Genomic DNA, 19,171 nt, shown 5'->3' with positions numbered 1-19,171 from the left:
ATGTTTTCAGAGGAACTTTTACTAAAGATCCAAGCATTCGGAAAGCGTGCTACCCTCTCTCAGTAAATGAGACCCATCTTGGTCACAAGGTCAGTAGCGTGTCCAACCCAAACAGACAATCAAAGGAATCTGACACAGAAATGCGTATGGAAGAGGCACAGCTCACCCTCCACGTGCCTTCCTGTGGTTATACTTCCTCCTCTGACAGGTGCCCTGCTGACCTCAGAGAACGGACCCCAGCTCCCTGAGAGCTGGCGGCCTACTGCTAGTTACACAGAACTCTTTTCTGGAAGCCCTCATTCCCCAGGCCCCTTCGAAATCCTTGTAGGTCTGGCTTGGCACCCTCCCCAGCACAGCCCCCTGGACTCTCAGCCCTGTGGCCCTATCCACCTGAATTCTTCCCCTTCCTGGCTCCTCACCTTCCTTCTCAGATCCCCTGGTGGCCCTGTCTTCTCCCTGCCTCGTGGTCTGGAGAAGGTACTGGCCCAGTGAGTTTGGCAGCACGACTGCCTCACTGCTCTATTCCTCTCTTTCCCTGCTGTGGGCCTCATTTCTCTCCCATGTCACAAGCACCGTCAGTTGGTGACCGAGAAGAGAAAGGGCAGTCTTCTCATGGAGTTTAACTTTGTTATTACTCTTCCACTTAGTGACCTTGGAAAGTTCGTTTCTTACAATGCTGTCCTGTCCAAGTAGTAGTTACTGTAATAGAAAACTCTCTTTTTCTCCCTGCTTCCCCCAACTTTGCACAAGTTCCCTCAGGATGATCTGCAGGATCAGGAGATAATATAAACACCTTGTCCATCTCAACACTGAGCCTCTCCACTGGACCCGGTGGGGATCCCTGACTGGGCGGTACACTGTGATGAACTCCTGTCAGGGTGAACCTCCTTTGGTCTCTTAAGGATTGACGATGTCTCATTTCCCTTCTTTGAGAGAGTGTCAGCCCAACCGGAATGCCAGTTGCCTCCCTAGGTCAATCCTTAAGGTGTTGTCACCCAGAAAGTTAGAGAGAGCCAGCTCTCACGAAGGGTGGTGCCACCTGGCCCTCTGGATGAAGATTGAGTAGACAAGGCTGAAGTCCGAGGCCAAGGGCTCAGCTCTCATTGTGCTGGAGAAATGGCAGTGCTATGCCAGGAGGAGTCAGTAATTGTCAACAGGCTTTAGAAAACAGAATTATGGGTCTGGCCAGAGGAAGATGAGGTATTGTGTGCACTGCAGGCGCTGACATTCTGTTGCTGCTGTGCCCTGGACATGCGACCTATCAGTCATTCAGACATGCAGGACTTTGTAGAGATCTCTTCTAAGCCTGGGCAGCCCACCATGAAGGAGATATGCAGGGCCCTGGGCCTCATGGATCCAAGAGTCAGGGGACACTGACTGTCTCTGGGCCACTCTTTGCCCTCCTGAGAATGGTGTTGAATGACGAAAAGCCAAGTAAGTGGCTTTTTCTAAAATGTTTTGAGTATCTGGGAGATAAACTTTGATTTTGCTTTATCACTTATGCCCTCTAGTGCCCTGCAGGCTGGGACAGCACACTGTTGAGATGTGAACGGAGATGCAAAAGGAAAAGGTAAGTAGGTAAAGAGTAGGGCTGACTTGTCCCTGATGTGTTTAGATGGGATTGTTGACATAACCGCCCGGAGCTATGCCATCCTCAAGGTACACTCATTATTCATTCATTCAGTCAGTCATTTATTAAACATTCTCGGTATGCCTACTGTTTGCCAGGCACAGAGCTAAGTGCCAGGAGCTCAAAGTCAAAGAAGACATAAGGCTTGACAGCCTTGACCCCGATAAGCTTGCGTCCAGTAATTGAGCCCGCCATGTTAAAAATAAGCAAGTGCATAGGCAGAGGGAAGGCTGCTGTGATCAAGGCCTGTATAGGATATAGTAGGACACAAAAGAGAAGTTGGCCAGTTCTACCCAAAGAAGTCAGCATCTCTTGAACTGAGTTTTGAAGGGTAGGTACGAATTCACTAGGCAACCAAGAAGTAGGCACAGGGGGAAACCTGAGCAAAGAGCAAGACAGAGTAGAGAAATGACAAGTATGTTTGTGAAGCTGGAATATGAAGAGTGAAGAGAGAGTATGAAGCGTATGGAGTATGATGCAATAGATGTGAAGATAGTGTTTAGAGGCATAAAGATGGCACGAGAGGTAATGATTAATGGTGAGAATGGATGAATCGCCCGCAATCAGAATTTAAGAGACGAACACGCAATGATAAGGAGTTTGGAATTATCCTGTAGATCATGTTGAGTCACTGATATTTCTTAGATAAGGAAATGACACAATCAGGTTTGTATTTCATAAATATCTTATAAATCACAGTACGTTATGTGAAATTCCCTCTGGTAGCACCAAGAAGAGAGTGAAGGAAGTGAGGGTGAGACTAGAAACAGGGACACCGTCTAGAGATGTATTTGTCGATGTCTCCAGTTAACATTCACAAAAGCCCCGTTTAAAGTAGTTTAAGCTGAATATATAGATAAAGAGAGAAAAAGCTCTATAGTCGGTTGTAAAGGCTTCAGGCACAGCTGGATCCAGGAGTACAAACAAGGCCATTGGATTTCTCTCCACCTCTTTACTATGCCAGTTTTCTCTTTTCTTCATGTTATATTCTGTCACACTATAGACAGATTGTGTTCACGTGGCAGGAATGATGGTTGCTGGAACTCTCAAGACTGTATCTTGATTCAGAAGTGAAAGAGACACTCTTTCCCCCAGAATCCTTATATCAAATTTCATGGAAGCACTCTGATTGGCTCTGCATGGAACATATTCTCCCTGTGGGCGCCATGATTGTCCAGGCCCTAGTGATGCACCCCACCCCCATGGATTCAGAAGAAAAGCTGGTTCAGTTATCAAAAGAAGGAGGAACAGAGGGTATATAAGACAGATGAAATTACGTCTGCCACAATCAACTTCATTTAGGTAAAAACTAATGAAGAACTGGGCTTGTGGAGGAAGGGATAGATTCAATAACTTCTTTTTTTAAGATTTTATTTATTTATTTTAGAGAGAGAGAGCATGTGAGGGGAGGAGTAGAGGGGGAAGAAGAGGGAAAGGGAGAGAATCTCAAGCAGACTCCAAGCTGAGTGTCGAGCTGGAAGTGGGGCTCGATCTCACGACCCTGAGATCATGACCTGAGCCAAAACCAAGAGCCAGTTGCTTAACTGATGGAGCCACCCAGGCGCCCCAATAGCTTCCTAAGAACCGATGTTGAAAGAACGGTTTTTCCCGTACATGAGAGTTTCTGTGCAAAGGTGGCTACTTCTGGCCACCAGAGCTCAGGGGCTGGGTTCGCGGAGCCTGTCTGGACCCCTTGCAGCTCAGGCTGCCTGTCAGGTGACCAATTGCCCTGCTAGTAGGTTATTGGGAGGTGCCGATTTCTGGAGCGCAGCTTTCTTGCCAGGCTGGTTGGCAGAGGACATGAGGATGGTGGCAGTCCCCTTGGGCTTGGGGAAGGGCTGGTTGGCAAGGTTACAGGAGGCTCCCAGCTGCTAAAACTCTCTCAACTGGCTTCACGGACTGAGAGAGACTGTGGGGGCTGCCAAGGACATGGCATTTCTCATGCTAATTAGCGAGGGAGGCAACAACCACAGTGCCGCGGATTTATGTTTTTATGCTGAACATCAGGCTTTAGCTGAGGACAGGTGAGAGCAAGGACCTCTGCTTTTGGAATCACTCCCATAGTTTACGCTCCCAGAGCTTTGGTCTTGATCTTCGGTCTTCCAGTGGCTACAGGGTGCCTGACTACAGCCCCTTCTCATGCCGCCCCCAATGGGGTCTCCTGGCCCGTCCTTCCGCCTAGAGCGGCCCGGAGCTGAGACTGGGAGGACCCCGGGAGTCAGAGAAAAAAGGTCATCTTCCTGCTCTTATTAGTGAGTTAAACTCACCCCTGACCCTGAACATCTCGAAGTCTGTGGGCATCTTCCGCAGAAGGAATGTCTTCTATTTGCAAGAGATCCTGAGGCTGCACGTGTGTGTGCATGTGTGTAGGCATACATGAGTGCAGAAGGGTTTATATGGCCTTGGAAAGATGTTCACAACATATTGTTAAATGAAAAAGAAAGTTCCCAAACAGTATACTATGTACCTGATGTTGCAAAATGTGAGTACTTGCATGTGGGTATGTAGTTACATACAAAGTCTAGAAGAAAATACACTAAAAGGTTACTAGTGGTTTTCTCTGTATCGTAAGATTCCATGATGGTTTGTATAGGTAGATTTTGAATTTGGGCTTCTTTTATTTATTCTTTTTTTTTTAATTTTTCTTTAATACAATGTTATTTTTTTAAACACAGGTATTCTATTTTTTTTTCAAAGATTTTATTTATTTATTTGTCAGAGAGAGAGCGCACAAGCAGGGGGAGCGGCTGGCAGAGGGAGAAGCAGGCTCTCCGCTGAGCAGGGAGCCCAATGTGGGGCTCGATCCCTGGGCCCCAAGATCATGACCAGAGCCAAAAGCAGATTCCTTGATGAGCAGAAAGCCTGATGCTGGACTCGATCCCAGGATGCTAGGATCATGACCTGAGCCTAAGGCGGACGCTCAACTGACTGAGCCACCCAGGCGTCCTTTAATAAAATGTTATTATATGATAATAACAATACTACTACTAGTAACAAACACAATCTAGTATCAAATCCTATCCTGATACCTTTTTCAGCATGAGACCTGAAGAGCAGTCAAGATGGAACTAAGAGAAATCAAGACCCTTGCATTGGACTGAATGTTGATGTCCCCACAGAATGTTTATGTTGAAATCCTAACCCCCAGTGTGAAGGTATTAGGAAGCATGCCCTCTGTAGGTGATTCTGTCATGAGGCCATGAATGGGATTTAATGGGCCCTTATAAAAGAGGCCCCTGAGAGCTCTCTCATCCCGTCTGCCACAGTGAGAAGTTGGCCGTCCACGAACCAGGATGTGGGCTCTCACCAGACACTGAATCTGCCTTGATCTTGGACCTCCAGCCTCCAGAACTGTGAGTAAGGAATTTCTGTTGTTTATCAGCCCCTTAGTCTATGGTATTCTGTTATAGCAGCCTGGACAGACTGAGACAAACTTGAATCTAAAAAGATTCAAAGGACCCTGGCTCTCCATCCTACGTGAGCTCTTATGTATGTCTGTGTCTAAGGAGCAAGGAATTCCAAGTGGGTGGCCCCATCTTGAGGATCGGCATTCCCTGAGTCTCTCCATGCAGGGAGTGAGAGAGATAGGGGATACTAAACTGACATGGGGACTTGGGGTGAAGGTGGAGGTGGTTGGTATAGGGCGGTAAATACAAATATGAGAAGAACGTTTGCTGGCTGTGTTGGCTAACTGGAATGAACCCATGAACAATGTCCTTGTGATGGGGCTATGTCACTGGAATAAAATAAATGGAACTCATTCCATTAAAAAAAAATTGTTTTTTTAAGTTAGAAAAACCCTTCTTACACTATAATAGCCATCTACCACCCAACCCCTATTTCAGGATCATAAACCCGACCACAAGACTTTGAGTTGCTAAGTTTTTTGGAGTCTGACACAGTTGGAAGTGTGAAATGCAGCCATCTGGCAGGCCAGAAACCAAGTGGTTTTGAAATATTTATTTCCATGAAGCATTAGTTATGATTTTTAACCATGTATTGGGAGTTCTGAGCATACTCAAAGCTTGGGACTCTGGTCAGCCAGCCAGAAAACTTTGGCTGAGCCATTTTTCCCCTAAAAGAAAGCAGGTCTTAGGCTTAACGGCAAAATAATGGCTCCCCTTCTGCTTTATAGGCCTTTTTGTATTTTTTGTAGGAATCTTGGTTGAGAGAAAAGTGTGCCGACACTGAGATTAATAACCCAGGATACTCTCGTGGGCCGCAGGAGCTTTAAAAATGTTTTAGAGAGCTGGGTGATCAAGAGGAGGGGGGAAAAGTCCATCTTAACCTGTAGCATGAGTTTAAATTTGGGGATCCCTGGCAAAGTACCTACAAGGGCCATTACCTTTTATTAATTACACAATAAACAACTCTTCAGTGAAAAGGGCCCACTGGTTATGGGAGGCAGGCAAGGGAAGGCAGTACGGTACCCTCTGGACAACAGCCACATCCTGGACCCGGAGAGACGGCCTCCCCTTTTGCACCTGCTTGCAGAGATGCTCAGCTCTGAGTGGACCAGCCCCTTTCCCAGGGTGGGCCATGGGTCCGCTTATCTGTATCTGTTAGAGTCATTATGTGCTACTGTTGTTGGGAAAAAATGGAGCAACAAAGGCTGAAAGAACAAAGACTTTTTTTTTTTTTAATATTTCCAGCTGAAGCAGTGAATATTGGATCACTTACATGGGAGATGTTCTTGGGGCTTTTCCAGATCATTTCAAGAAGGGCAGGTGCTTTCTGAAAATGAGCATTCTGCTTCTGGGTTAATTTTTGAAGGCCATCTGTGATTGATTTACTAGAGTGCTAATAATATTTTGCTTTCCTCTGTTTTTTTCCCCAAAGCATCCTAAACTTCTTCCCTAATCCTGTCTACCCAGCTCAGCTGTAGAGAGGCCGAAGTCACAGGCTGCGTGGTATTTACAGTTTTATGGGAAGGTTAACTTATAGGCTGGTGGTTTTCCCCTAACCTTACTGTTGGGTGGGGAGGCAGATCTTCTGTTTAGAACAAAAGTGCACCTGAGATTTCAGGATTTGTATTAGGGGTCTTTTCTCCACCGTGGAAAATAAAATCACACAAGAAAAGAGTGGTAGGTTAGGGCTGCAGAGAAGGTAGTAAGAGGTAGTATGTCAAATACAGCTACAACATAATAGCTGCCAAGGAGTAGTCAGATCCTATGCTAAGCCCTTGTCATGGATGATCTCATTTAATCCACAGAGCTCTGTGAGGAAGCTACTTTTACAACCATACCTATGGTCTAAAAAAAGTTAAGTAACCTGCCCAGGTTTTTTTTTAATTTTAATTTTTTGTTTATTTTATTTATTTTTTAAGATTTATTTATTTTACAGGGGGGAGAGAGAGAGAGAGAGAATCCTCAAGCAGACAGCAGACTCCCCACTGAGTGTGGAGCCTGACTTGGGGCTCGATTCCAGGACCCCAAGATCATGACCTGAGGTGAAATCTAGAGTCAGGAGGCTTAACTGACTGAGCCACCCAGGTGCCCCTGTTTTAATTTTTTAAAGTGAGGTATGACTGACAAAATCGCACATATTTAAAGTATACAATGAGATGGTTTGACATATGTATATATAAATATATATATATATACACACACTGTGAAATGGACACCACAATCAAGTTAATTAACACATCTATCACATCACATGGTTATCTTTTTTTTTAGCAGGGGCAGGGGGGGCAATGCTTAAGATCTACACTCTTAGTAAATTTCAAGTCTACAATACGGTATTACTACCTATAGTCACCATGTATGTTAGATCTACAGAACTTATTCACCTTATAACTAAACATTTGTACCCTTTGACTAGTATCTCCCTGTTTCCCCATCCCCCAGCCTCTGGCCATTCTACTGTCTCTTTCTATGGGCTCTACTTTTTTTTTTTTTTTTTTAAAGATTCCCAATGTAGGTGATACCATATGGTATATGTCTTTGCCCAAGGCTAATGGTAATGTAACAGGTTAATGGTAACAGGATTTGAACCCAGATCATTCTATACAAGAACTTGTGTCCCTATATCCAACACTATATTCTCTAGAAGGAGGTGGGGAGAAGGCATTTGACAATTGACCCATCCTCTTAAGAAATTGTCCTCTGAGTTAAAAGAACCATTTCCTGTCTTTAATCCAACTCCTACCCCAGCTCTGGATCTAGAGTCCACACTCAGTGGTCTAGATGACCTTTGCACTTTGCAGTCTCTTTGCACTGTGGCTTATGGGTGTTCACAGAACTTATTTGCTTAAAGGACTGAGGAATCTCCTGCCAGAGAATTTATCCTGAAAGAAATGGCAGCCAGAGGTGGGGAAACTCTTCATGTGGTGCCAGCCACTGGGATTTGTCCCCTAATCCTATCTGAGTCCTACTGAGAACAAGGAAGGAGCTGATTATCTGATCTATTTCCAGTCTTCTGTTGACATTACTATTGTGTCCACGTGGCTTGTTAGAGAAACTTCTTAGAGCATCACAGAAGACACCTTTAGGGTTGTTTGCCCAACTAGCCCATTTTCCCTGACACTGCCATTTACAGCCACGGGGATGACTCTTGGCAGCCACGGTCTGGCGTTGTGATGGTGCCCACTCCTCGCCTCACCCCACCCCTGCTACCTTGGGAAGTGCAGACGTGGGCAGCTGACTGAAGCTGAACCAGTCAGACTCCCTTCCAGGAACTAGGAACTGGGACTGAGAGAAGGTTAACGGCTGGACCAGCAGCATGTAAACTTGGGAGTGATTTCCACCAAGTGGCTTGATGCACCAAGCAAGCTGGCTTCAGAAAGGGGAAAAAAAAAAAGGGGCAAATAAACTGGTTACAGAGAGAAGAGCAGAGGCAAAGGGAGAGAGCAAATACAGATGGCTTTCCTGTCTCTGCTTTCAGTCCCCTTCCTCTGGCCCTTGGCTCTGGACACACCCAGTTTTGTTTTGTTTTTTAATAATAAATGAATTTTTTAATAAAGATTTTTATTTATTTATTTGAGAGAGAGAGAGCACAAGCGAGGGGAGGGTCAGAGGGAGAGGGAGAAGCAGACTCCCCACTGAGCAGGGAGCCTGATGTGGGGCTCCTTCCCAGGACCCTGAGATCATGACCTGAGCTGAAACCAGTAGTCGCCACTTAACCAACTGAGTCACCCAGGCACCCCAATAAATGAACTTTTTAAAAAGATTTATTTATTATTTGAGAGAGAGCACGAGCAGGGGGAAGGAGCAGAGGCAGAGGGAGAGAGAGAATCCACAGACTTCTCCCTGAGCGTGAGCCCGACAAGAGGCTCGATCCCAGGACTCAGAGATCATGACCTGAGCTGAAACCAAAAGTCGCCGCTTAACCAACTGAGCCACCCAGGTGCCCCAAGAATGAATGAATTTTTTTTTTAAGATTTTATTTATTTATTTGAGAGAGCAAGAATGAGAGAGAGAGAGTACATGGGGGGGGGAGGGTCAGAGGGAGAAGCAGGCTCCCCGCCGAGCAGGGAGCCCAACACGGGACTCGATCCCGGGACTCCAGGATCATGACCCGAGCTGAAGGCAGTCGCCTAACCAACTGAGACACCCAGGAGCCCAAGAATGAATGAAATTTTATCTTAAACCATCTTGAGATGGTTTCTGAACGTGCAACAGAGAATTCAAACTTTTCTGAGTTTTAAGAGTTGGGACATAGTATAATCTATTCATTGAAGCCATGGTGATAACTTTGTTTCCTCTATAGGTACATTAATTTTGCTCAGTCCTGAGGCAACAGTTTATCTTCTTATCTCTTTCCATAAGGTGGGGAAGGAGGTTTGGGGTCAGCACCACTGGGAGAGAAACAGCTTAACAGCAAATGTACGTTTAATAGCGAGCCTGTATTATTCTGGAATATGATTGACAACACATTTTCTCACTCTTTTTTCCCCCTTTATCTAGCCTACAACCCCAAAGATCCTAGGAGAACAAATCTTGCCCACAAAAGCACTTACTTTCCTTTATGTCCCTAAAATGTGAGCCAAGAAGACTGAAGGTCTTTGCTTTCATCACAAATCAAACAGATAAGCAGAGAGTCCTCTGAGGGTCTCACAACAAGCCATGGCGAAGGGAGTGAGCACAAGTGAGGGCCAGGTCTGGGGATAAATAACCCAGCTGTAGGGTCAAAAAGGACTCAAGACTGATGCAAAGTTTCATGAGCCCCACTGCAGTCTCTCTCCTTCCTTCAAGTCCCCTGGAGGGATGGCCGAGAGAGTACCATCACATCTAAATTAGTTTTCTAGAGCTGTCATAGCAAACAACCAGAGACTGGGTGGTTTATAACAACAGAAATGTTTGGCTTCACAGTTCTGGAGGCCAGAAGTCCAAAATCAAAGTGTTGGCAGGACCAGGCTCCCTCTGAAGCCTCTAGGGGAGGATCTTTCCTTGCCTCTTCCAGCTTCCTTGGCTTATGGCTGCCCCATGTCATGTCTGCCTGTGTCAGCTCAGGGCATTCCCCCCGTGTGTCTTCACGATGTCTTTCATCTGCACCTTTGTATCCACTTTCCTTCTCCCTATCACGATATCAGTTGTATCCGATTAGGGGCCCACCGTACTCCAATATGACTTCATCCTAACTAATTATATCTGCGACAACCTTATTTCCAAATGTCACATTCTGAGGTATTGCGGATTAAGACTTTAACATATCATTTTCAGGTAGGGGGAACAATTCAAATCATGACATCATCCATGAGGGTTTGGCAAACTTGAGCTTGACTTGAGGCAGTAAATGTCCCAAGGGTCCTGACACAGTTGGTCTGTTAAGCTAGCTGATGAACCTCAGCAAATTTGGTGAATTGATTGGACAGCTTGTCAGAAGACAACTTTCATGAGGCCCCAAGGATGAGAATTTATCCTAACAGAGGAAATCACTGGGCATGGAGACTTATTTAGTAGTGCTTTTTTTCTTTGTTGTCTATAAAATAATACAGCATTCATAATAGATGGTGACTTAGATTCAGTGAAATACAATCATACAAACTTGCTTGCTTCCCCCTCTTTCTCAAAGTGGTTTATCCCAGTGACCTCAAATCAACTTCCTTAGGAAATGACTCTTCAACTTTCTTTGAATTTATTATAAACAAATGATAGTTTTTGTCAAACGCCTTGATGAAAGAAAAGATACAGCATTTCCAATATCTACCAGTCTAGTGACCGTGCTTTTTTAAAAAAAGGCATTAACGCAATCAGCAACTTTTCATTGAGCACCTATTATATACTAGTTATGGTTCTAAATGGGGATATGTATTTATAGTAAAAAACACAGATAAGGTCTTTGTTCTTAAGCCTCTTTCCCTAGGGCGTTGCTGTCCAATGGAAATAGAACAGAAGCCACATACGTAGTTTTATTTTTTGAGTAGCCACGTTATAAAAAGTAGAAGGAAACAGGTGAAATTAATCTTAATAATGTGTTGTACTTAACATTTGCAAAATATTTTATTAATGAGGCATTTTATATCCCTTTTGATACCAAGTCTTCAAAATCCAATGCATATGTTTACCTGCAGCACATCCCAGTTAGGACCTAGCACACATTCAAGCGCTCGATAACCACCGTGGCTAGTGGCTACTGTGTTGGTCAGCACAGGGGCAGGGAGTGGAGAGATAATAACAATACGTGGAGAGAGATAATGAATAATGAAAAGAAATAAACAAATAAGATTTTTAGATAGGGATATGATCTGTGAAGAAAATAAAATAAGGTCATGGGATCAAGAGTGACTGGATGGAGTTCTTTTATTTTTTATTTATTTATTTATTATTATTTTTTAAAGATTTATTTATTTTAGAGAGAGAGAGAGAGCGTGCCTGCAAGCAGGGGGAGGGGCAGATGGGGAGGGAGAGAGAGAATCTCAAGCAGACTCTCCATTGAGCACAGAGCCCAACCCAGGGCTCGATCTCATGAACCCCCACCCCCACCCCCTGACCTGAGCTGAAATTAAGAGTGCAATGCTTAACCGACTGAGCTACCCAGGCATCCCTGGATGGGGTTCTTTTAATAGAGTCTGTAATCAAATGCATGAGAAGGACCCTGCTATGCTACATTGAGGTGGAAGAGGGTGGGGATAATGAGAACAAAGTCTTCGCAGCAGGAAAGCATTTGGAACAGCGCAGGAACAGAATGAAGGTCAGTGTGGTAGGAGTAGGGTAAATGGGTGTGTGTGCAGTGGGAGGTAGGGGGTGGGAGGGTGAGGGTGGAGAAAGCAGGAGGGGTGGCATGATAAGAGACCGGGAAGGAGAGGTGAGCAGCCATCTTGTAAGCACTGTAAGGATTTTGGAAAAGATGTTGATTTAAACGCCTCGTTTCTATGTGAAATCACACTTGTTTCTGGTGACTATGTTCATTTTTTAAGTATTCACACCCATTTGTTTAATAATCAGCTCTGGAATTTTGCTGGGGTTTGAGATCTAGATTTTCCATGTGAAGTTTTCAAAAGCCATCCCTTTTCCCTTGTTGAACGTTGGGACTTTGTCCTTTGGTGTATCCCTTAATTTCCGTGATTTTCTATAGGTCTCTTGAGTCCACACCTGTAAGTTCCTCCAGTACTCAAGGATGTAATCCAAATAGGTCTGGAGATGTAAGCACGTTTTCACTGAGTTTACTCAGTTTTCTTTTCTTTACCAGACTGTCTCACATTTTTGCTTTCATTTCTCTTTTTAGAGTATTTATACTCTTCAGTTCAAAGATGTCACTTGATGGAGAAGGCAGAAGTACAATAGCAACTGAACTCATTCTGCTTTCTACTGGTTCTTAAAATTGTACCATTTTCCCTACCTTCTTTTTTTGCTCTGAACGTACCAATCTTGGTTGGAGTTTTTTGCATGAGTTTCAGCTCATAGAGCGTATTGCTCTCTAAATATTGGCGTTTTCATTACTTCTTTGTCTTGGTATTTACAATAGTTGATGGTGGTACACCTTCCTCCCATACCCCGACACACCAGGGCATTTTGACTCTTCAATTTTCCTCATGTCCAACATTTGGACAATCCTTACATTAGTGAGGACTGTCCATTGAAAGTTAGTAGAAATACAGCTCAATCAAATTAAGCCAAAAGAAAATGGACGAATTTGTATAATTGGGAAATTGACCAGTTTCAAGCACAGTAGGATCTCAGGTCTCAAAGATGTTAACAGGAGGGGCGCCTGGGTGGCTCAGTTGGTTGAGCGACTGCCTTCGGCTCAGGTCATGATCCTGGAGTCCCGGGATCGAGTCACGCATCGGGCTCCCTGCTCAGTGGGGAATCTGCTTCTCCCTCTGACCCTCTTCCCTCTCGTGCTATCTCTCATTCTCTCTCTCTCTCTCAAATAAATAAATAAAATCTTTAAAAAAAAGATGTTAACAGGACTCTGTTTCTGGCTTTGGTGCTTTTTTTTTTTTTCCTTTGGGTTTTCTATTTATTTTCATCCTCAGGAGGCTCTTCGGCTCTCCCACACCAACAGAAGGAAAAAAAAGTCTCATTTCTGATAGCACCAGCAAAAATCAGTCCACAGGGGGATATGGTGTTCTCATGGGCCAGGTTTGGGGTACAGGTCCCACTCAAGCCAGAAGGCCTGCAAATGGCAAAGGTGGTTCCTTAGGGAAAGATCTATCAGAGTTGTGTTGTGAGAAGAGAGCGTGGATATTATCTAAGCGCAAAATAACAAAGGGTCCCTACGGTCTGGTCACAGTGTGGCTGGTACTTGTTCTCTTCTCCCCATGCTCTTTGCCTGTTTACCTGAGCTACATTAGATTTTTGAAGAAAAGGCTCTTCACTAGCCTTCCTGCTTCTGCTGCTTCAATACAGCCAAATCACGCAATTTCATGGGGGCACACTTAGTAGGAAAATCTATGTGAACACACCACAACACCATGGACCTGACTCCTCCCAACTCCCCCTGCCCAGGTGGTGCCCCCCCAGGATAACACTCTAACGTGTAGTTCTCCATGGGCCAGAATCTGCAGAGCCCACCAGACCAGGAAGAAAGTCAGAAAGCTCATCATTTAGAAGGGGCAGAGAGATACCATATTGAACATGTGGGGGCCTGGAATCTGATAGAACAAGAAAGAAGATCTGCACTGTATTGGACTAACTGATGTGAGGAACACAAAGCGATACAAGAAACACGGGCTAACCACAATGAACTCGCAATATGGTAAAGGGAGAGAACCTCACAAGTATCTGTGATATACACGAGCATATAGGAAGGGCCACATGACAGTCCTGTTCATATGTCATAGATGACTTGTAGCTGGAAGGATGAGGGAGGGCACCATGATAGAGATGACAACTGAGCTGGCCCTTGAGAGATAGGTAGGGTTTTGTTGGCTAGGAGGAGGGGGGAAGGGAGGCGTGCCTGGCAAAGCGGGCGGCTCAAGCAAAGACATGGCAAGTTGATAGGAGGTCAGAGAATGGTGAGTTGCCCGGATTTGCGGTGTCCTGGGTGGCTGGAGACAGACGCTGAGACCAAGTTTAGGCGAGACTGTGGAGGGTGTTGAATGCATTGGATTTGGGGGATTATGGAAATGTGGCACGTGACAAAAAAGAAGCACAATTCAAGGGACAAGCAGATGTTCTCTGGTGGTCTGTAGAGCCTTTTGCCTTTTCTATGCTTTTTTTTTTTTAAAGATTTTATTTATTTGAGAGAGAGAGAGCGAGAGAGAGCATGAGCAGGGGTGGGGTGGGGAAAGCGAGAAGCAAGCTCCTCGCCAAGCAGGGAGCCTAACTTGGGACTCGATCCCAGGACCCTGGGACCATGACCTGAGCCAAAGGCAGACGCTCAACCGACTGAGCCACCCAGGCGTTCCCCTTCTAGGGTTTCAGGAGAGCGAGAAGGAGAGCTCTTGAGATCTGGCGTGGGGAGCCCATCTCCCGACTGCTGTGTGGCTGGTATTCTCCTGCCATCTACGAGAGGGAGCCCGCCTCTACCTTGGCAGCCAGGGCTCATGCCTCAGAACAGATTTGAGAGTCATCCTGATATTGAAGCCTTATTCTTGGCCCCATCTTTGCCCCCTCCAGCCAGGCTGTGTTTATTTGGGGTTTTCTGGTGAAACTGAGGCGGCCCCAGGGGCGAAGCAAGGTCCTGGGGCAGGCAGTGGAGACAGCGTGGGCCCTATTTGCATGCTCGGTGTGTGGTATAATTTCCCAGCTGGCCAGAAAGGTCAGCCAGGGGATCTTGGTTGTGAAAATAGAAAGGAGCATAAGTTGCTGACTATTTCTTTCTTAATCCGTTCTCTCTCCCTTCTACCCTGGGACTGGGAGTTGGGTTATGCTTCTTGCCAGGAGTGTTCCTTCCTTGTCAACTGACTGCCTCTCTTTCTTCCCTTCTCAAAAGGAAGGATGGGTTTCTTGGCTGTATTTCTGGTAGCTTCTGAAAGGCTTTCAATTCTCTGCTGACAGAGGCTAGCTTCAGTGTGACTCGTTCAGCATGACATGTTATGTGCGTCAGGACTTGGCCCCGAGGTGTCCCCAGAAGCACGCTTCAGCAAGGCGGTCCCTGCTGTCCCCCCAGGGGTTGCTGAAACGGGGCAGGGGGCGGGGGGCAAGCCAGGGCAGAGTTAAAATACATCTGCGTGGGGTGAACTGCGTGACCGGTGTGGGCGGCTTCTCATTCTCCGTGATCCCTGGACGTTTGGACGAGGTGACAGATGTCTCTTCTCAGTTCAGAAAGTGCTGGGCAGTGAACAGATGCCCAGATGTCCTGTGGGGAGGATTCATTCCTGTAAGACTTTCCAAGTCCCGGGCTGCAGTTCAAGAGCCTGCCCCTCCTCTTCCTCCTTTTGTTCTTTTGATGGAGTAGGATTCGGGGTCGATCTAAGAAACCAAAGGCAGATGCCTCTCCCCCAGCCCATCAGAAGAACAGGTACTGATCTGTGGGCTGGAAAGATGTCTGGACTTTGGTTGCAATATACTTGAGAAAGCCCCCTGCCCTGCGTGAAGGAAGCCCACCACTGATGTTTGTAAGAAGGAAGCCCACGCTGCCGGTGGAGAGAGCGCCTTACAGTCAGACAGACCCAGGCAAAAATCCCCAGCTCACCCACCGGCCTGTGAAACTGGCAAACCATGTTCAGAGCATCCGTTTCCATATTTGTTAGATAGGATACTAGCAATGCTCATGCCACGATGATAATGGGAGGAATAAACAAGATAAGGCATGTAAAAGGTTTAGCACAGTGCTTGGTGCTTAGTAAGCCCTCAGGAAGTGATAGGTACGGCTGATATGAAGGCAGTGGTTTTGCCTTTTTTGTTTGGCGGTGATTAACCGAAGAGGGGGGAATGGTCCCGAGGCGGGTCTCTGCATGCCCCAGACTACTCTGGCTCCCACAGTCCAGGCAGCTGTTACAAAATAGCATTAACATGGGAGCTAATTTAACACAGTATTAATTTTAAGATGCAGCTGGGTCATCCCCAGGCTCCAGTGCCTTCCCGATCACGTCTGGCACACTGCCCTGGAGAGACAGTCCTCTCTGTGACTTCCAGCTCGACCTCAGAAGGGTGTTGGTGGCTCAGCGATCAAAGGGTTGTTAATTTTATATGCATACCATATTAACACACATTTTAAATGGTCTCATTAGTTTTTCTGCTGATATCCAGCTTTGAAATGATTGCTTTGACTGCAGAGCCCCGGCAGACACGAGCTCTCATTATTTTTAGGGGTACCACCCCCACACACCCATAAATCTAGGACGGCTGCCGTTGGGGTTTTTCTCTGTGGTTTAACTGGTCTATTATATTGGAGAGGTGGGAAGTCAGAAACCACTGCTTTGATGTTTGGTTGGGATAAATGCAGGTAGAGCAAATCAATTGCACAAATGCAGGAAGTGAGCAGGGTGTGTAGGTGAAAAGAATTGGGTGCTACAGTGGACCACAAGCTTGAGAGCAATCGGCACGTAACTCACCTGTGACTAACACTGATTATGGTAAGTGTGTGGGTGTCTGTCCCTTATGCTCAGCCCAGTTAACCCCCCAAAGAAGCAACATTACACAAAGTAAAGACTCAGTACCTCTTACAGAATTTCAAAGGAGATTTTATTTAGGGCCAGCCCAGGGGAATATCTTTGCGACAACCCTTTTAGCTATGAGTGCCAGAATGTTACATTTTTAATTTCGTCTCTCTACAAGTCTTAGACCATTACTTCTCAGGGATTTCTTTTAAAATAAAAGTTAAAAATTACTTTATAAAGCCTTGATTGTTGAAATACCTAGCTGTGCATGGCGCTGTGCTGAGCCCCTTTCAAAAACAAAGGTGGGGGGGGCGGGGTACAAAGCACTTGCACAAGAAGATCCCATAGTTCTGGGGTGCTCTCCCCTATCTGCAGTCAGTGGTAGGCAGCAGCGGGGCTGGTAGTTAGCACTCTCTCTGTGGCTTCCCCCAACCCCTGCTCTAGAGGCACCCAGTCATGCAGGGGCACCCCCAGAACAGGCGTTTACGTTCCTCCGCCGCCGCAGAGCAGCCTGAAAAATGTTCATCTGCCTCTCTTTTGGACCGGTGCCTGGAACAGTGACCAGCTCCTTCGGGGGGCAGGGGAGGAGGCATGAGGGGTGGGAGCTGAGGACACGGGGCCCGCCATCAGAATCAGCCTCCTGTCAGAAACCGAGGCGATTCGAGGTCATTCTGCAAATTTACACAGCTGTCATCCTTGGTGTGGAACCCTTGCCAACGAAGCCACGGCTAACTGTAATCCGTCCTGCGGGCAGATGACCGTGCAAACCCTGCGTGTGTCTCAGGAGCACACCCGACGACAGTCCCGGGACCTTCCACGAGGAGCCCCCCAGCTGCTGAGGCAGAGTGGACACTAAGCCAGTAGGTGCAGGCGCTTTGCGGAGGCGGTTCCCTCTTCTGGGTATTATCTGATCCTCGCAGCAACTCTGTGAAGTCAGTGTCATTATTCCCATTTTACAGACGAGGAAACAATTTGAAAGGTGAAGAGAGCTGCTGTCCTGGGTCTACTCACTAGGTGCGGGGATCGGGATTCAAGCCCAGATTCTCTCCAAAGCAATTCCAAATTTTCTAGATTCGACCCAGGTAGAATCTGACCAGTGGAGAAGCAGATCTGGTGCCACCCTGCAAACTCAGTGTCAGTTGGGAAGTTGGGCCCGCTAGCAGTTTTATTAACAACCGTCTAATATACTCTGGCTTTTGATTTTTCTTCCTAACACGTGTAAACGTTTGATCAAAAAGAGTCATTAATAGCATCTGATTGTGTGTGTGTGTGTTTAAAGATTTATTTATTTATTTATTTGAGAGAGAGAGAGAGAGAGAGAGAGAGAGCGAGCGAGCCCAGAGGAACAGGGGGAGGGGGCAGAGGCAGAAGGAGAAGCAGACTCCCCACTGAGCACAGAGCCCAACGGGGGACTCGATCCCAGGACCCTGAGATCACGACCTGAGCCAAAACCAAGAGTGGGCCGCTTAACCGACTGAGCCACCCAGATGCCCCAAGATAATATGTCTTAAAGTATATCAATGTGTTTGAGGTATCTTATCACAGAAAATTTAAAAATACAAAAAGAAAAAATAAAAGAGAGAAAAAATTACCAGTTGCTTATAATCTTACCAAAATTTAGCATTCTGGTATTTTTTCATTGTATGTGCATATAAACACATGACAAAGTACAAATTAGACTATAAAAAAAATCTTGATTCCTACTATTCCTCTCAACTTTATATAATAAGCATTTTCCATATAATTAAGTGTTTTTTGAGAGTAATATTTCGAAAACTTTCCACAGGTTCTGGGACATAGTATATGTGTAGCTATTACTATTTATGACACAATATTCCTCTAGATGAGTGGACTATAATTTATTTGACTTTCTGATTTTGATGAACATTTAGGTTGCTACCTTCCCCCCACTATAATAAACATTTGTGTCAAGAACTTTTTGGGTATAAAATTGTGTTTAGGGGCGCCTGGGTGGCTCTGTTGGTTGGGTGTCTGACTCTTGGTTTTGGCTCAGGTCATGATCTCAGGGCCCTTTTTGGGCTCTGCACTCAGCTCAGTCTGCTTGAGATTCTCTCTCTCCCTCCCTCTCTCTCGTTCTCTAAAATAAATACATCGTTTAAAAAAAGAAAATATTAAAATTGTGTTTATCACTATGTTGTACACCTGAAACAAATGTAATTTTGCCAACTATACTCAAATAAAAATAAAAATAAAATAAAAATGTTTCTAAGTTAAGCTCCATTGATTTCTTAGGCTAGACCCCTGGTAAAGAATTACGGGGTCAAAGCTTAGGCACTTTTTAATTTATTTGGGACACACACTGCCAAACTACTTTCCTAGAAGGAGGATACCTGTTTAAAATCCCCCCCCTTTTTTTTTCCTTTAAGTAGACTCCACGCTGGGCCCTGAGATCAAGACCTGAGCCAAGATCAAGAGTCAGAAGCTTAACCGACTGAGTCCCCCAGGCGCTCCTACCTGTTTAAATTCTAACAGCATTGTGGGGGAGGGTCCGTTTGTTTCTCCATTTCCTTTCACACTGAAACTGGGTGAGAGTGTGACTTTGGGGGGAAGGGCTATATTTAAAAACAGCCTGACTGGTCCCACGCGCTTCT

The sequence above is a fragment of the Zalophus californianus genome, chromosome 11 (genome assembly GCF_009762305.2).
Source record: "Zalophus californianus isolate mZalCal1 chromosome 11, mZalCal1.pri.v2, whole genome shotgun sequence".
Classification (NCBI taxonomy): domain Eukaryota; kingdom Metazoa; phylum Chordata; class Mammalia; order Carnivora; family Otariidae; genus Zalophus; species Zalophus californianus.
This window is presented reverse-complemented; position numbering follows the sequence as displayed.